This window comes from Helianthus annuus, chromosome 1, assembly GCF_002127325.2.
Source record: "Helianthus annuus cultivar XRQ/B chromosome 1, HanXRQr2.0-SUNRISE, whole genome shotgun sequence".
Taxonomy (NCBI): Eukaryota; Viridiplantae; Streptophyta; class Magnoliopsida; order Asterales; family Asteraceae; genus Helianthus; species Helianthus annuus.
In genome coordinates this window covers 140,074,144-140,077,462 of record NC_035433.2, presented here as the reverse complement: position 1 = coordinate 140,077,462, position 3,319 = coordinate 140,074,144, and positions in this window count along the sequence as shown.

The window sequence follows — 3,319 nt, the reverse complement described above, 5'->3', positions numbered from 1 at the left end:
TTGTTATTATATTATCTGCAATTTGGTCGGGTCCAATCAAGACTTCATCATATAAAAAAATTAACATAATTCATAGCAAGACTAATACCATTTATTTAATTAATTAATAATTCATAAAATTTTCGTCTCAAACATCTTCGCAAGAACTCGAAAGTTCTCTATTTTCTTTATTTTTACTATATTACGGAAAAAGAGCTCAAATAGTTGGATCACACGTCTCACTTTTGAGCTCCACATTTGTCTCATTTGTGAGTTACATCATCATTTGATGGTTTAGATCTTATTTCACCAAATTAAGAATTTTAACGAACACATAAAGAGCACTAAAATTGGACTTCTGCAGAATTAATAAGATGTTATAGTACATTAGGGTGCATTTGGTTCGCATAATGTTTTGGAACCGGAATTGAAATTTGTATAGGAATTGGAATTTGAAATGGGAATGAGTATTGGAAATTGTCGGAATTGGAATCTTAATTTCATTTTTGATGTGTTTGGTTGTCAAATGAATTGGTATCGATCAACCCAGCCCCCACCACCCCCGATTATGGTCGAAACGGTGCGGGTCGGAACTGTGCTGGTCTGAACGATATAGGTAGGAATGGTTCGGGTCGAAATGGTGCGGTTCGAAATAGTCAGAGTCTTAACGAAACAATCTGAAACGCTCTGGATCAAAATTGTATGGGTTGAAACCGTTCTACTCGAAGTGGTATGGGTCAAAATGGTACAAGTTGTCAGCGGACAGGGTCGGGTCAAGACGTTGACCAGGAGGTCGAGCATGATGGACAATGACGTGGTGGCAAATGAGACGACATCAACCGGTTGAAGATTCCAATGAATTGCTTGAATTCCGTAACATGTGGGAATGATTTTGAATTCTTTTATTTAAAGGAATTTGAAGGAATTTATGCTCAATTCCAATTACTTTGTCAACCAAACACATGAAAATTGGAATTTTCCAATTCCAACAAGTTATGTGAACCAAACATCTTAAAAGTTGGAATTTAGATTCTAATTGCATTGAATTCCATAGACCCAAAAGCACCCTTAGTGTTTTTATTAGAATTTGTTTATAACAAGAACAACAACATACCTAGTAGAATCTTACCCATACCAAGGCTATATGTGGGGCATGTGGAGGTGAAGATATAGGCAAGTCTTACCTCAATCCCAAGGGATAGAGATACTGCTTCTAGTGAGACTCCCAACTCCAAAGTCATAACATACAAAAGAAGTTAAAGTAAGATGTACATAGCTTATAAAAAAGCTCTATCGTATAAACATATGATAACATGAAAACACCATCCAAAACAACACTAAGAAACTAAGCTCGTAGAGTAAGGATAAAAAACACAATAAAAATATAAATAAACAAATAAACCGTGCCCTACTCTTAAAAGTCGACCTTAATTCTACATCTTCGTAGACTTCTATCATCATGTCCTCGGAGAGATGCAAGTGTAACAAATCAAACCTAATTTACTCCTCCTAAGTCAGTTTGGTCTATCTTTACTCCCTCTCCTATCCACAGTCATAATTTCCATGTTCTAAATGTGTGTGTCACATGTCTCCTGTAAACGTGCCCAAAGCATCTCAAACTCCCATCTTTTATCTTGTCCACTATACTAGCTACCCCCAATCTTTCCCTAAAGACCCCATTTCTTATCTTATCCAATCTAGTGGCCCACACATTCACTTTAGCATACTCATCTCAGCTACCTCCAGCTTAGCTTACGTGCTTGTATTTTCTTAATGGCCCAACAATCTATTCTTTATAACATAGCCAGTCTAACTGCAACCCTATAAAACTTGCCCTTTAATTTAGTTTGGAACCTCTTGTCGCACAATACACCGGTGGCTGCTCTCCACCTACACCATCAGGCTTGGATGCGGTGTGCTATGCCACTATCTATCTCCACATCCCTTTGTACATACAATCCTAAATACTTGAACTTAGTTGCCTGGAGAACCACCTGATCCTCGATGGTAATTTGAGTGTTCTCATTGTCGTCTTCAGCACTCAAATCACAGTAAAGGTACTTAGTCTTAGAACGATTGATCCTCAAACCTTTTCTTTCTAAAGCTGCTCAACGCTCCTATAATTTCATAGTATGGCGTATAAGCTTGGTCCCTCTATAATTTCCACAAGATTAGGTGTCACCTTTTTTTTCTTATATAGAGGTACTATAAGACTACACCTCCACTGATCTGACATTTTTTCTGATTTAAAATTGAGATTGAACAAAGAAGTTAGCCGTTGAACTCCTTCCTCACATTTCCACACTTCAATCAGTATGTCATCCAGACCAACTGCCTTAGCCCTTCCATCTTTTTAAGTGTTGTCTACCACTTCTTGTTTGATGCACCGACATAAGCAATTATCCCAAAGTTGTGTTTGAGTAGTTATGTTTTCCCTCTCTTATTGGCACGCTGTAGCGCCGTTGAAAAGATTTTGAAAGTAATTTTTCCATCTCAACTTAATGTCCTGATCTTTGACTAAAACACATCCATCGTCTCCCATTATATACTATTTAGCAGTGTAATTACGTTTTTGAAATATGTTATAAACAAATAGTTGAATCCATCATTAAGTGTAACATACAAGTAAATGCACAACTTATCTTGATTATAAGTATTGTTACGTTTATTAATTAGTTGATTGATTATGTGATTATGATTTGGACCAATTTGTCTTGGTTCTTAGACAAGATATGACCCCTTTCAAAAGGTAAAATATGTATTATAATAGTTGTGATGTAGTGTGAAGTCCTCTGTAAAGGACAAATATTTGGTTTGATAAATTTGTCTCGATAAACGAAGTCTTTTTAATTATTAAGAGACGTTTTAAGCATGTTTTTTTTTCTAATTATGTACTAGCTACCTTGATACGTAAAAAATGATATGAATGATACGCTATGTGTTATGGGTTTAGAAAGGGTGGCGTTCAGTACATATAGGCTGCGTAAATGGCGCAAACACCGCAACAGGTGGGCTCGGAAGGGGCTCGGGGAGCAACTGGAGTTAAGGGCATGGAGCAAGATTGATAGGTTTTTTTAAATATTATATAGTATATCCACCTGATCATATCAAACGACCTGAACGCAATACCACATTTTACATAAACCCTCAATAAAGCTCTACAACACCTCGTTGGTTCTGCCAGAGGAGAAAAAAAGTATGCATACGTGCCGTCACGTGACAATACTTTTTTCTGCTAAAGTGCCTTTAGAGCCCGCTCTACCAAACTCACAACACATAGTGTTATGAGATGGGACTATGGGAGGACAAACATAGAAATGTACGTTTATCGATTTTAGTT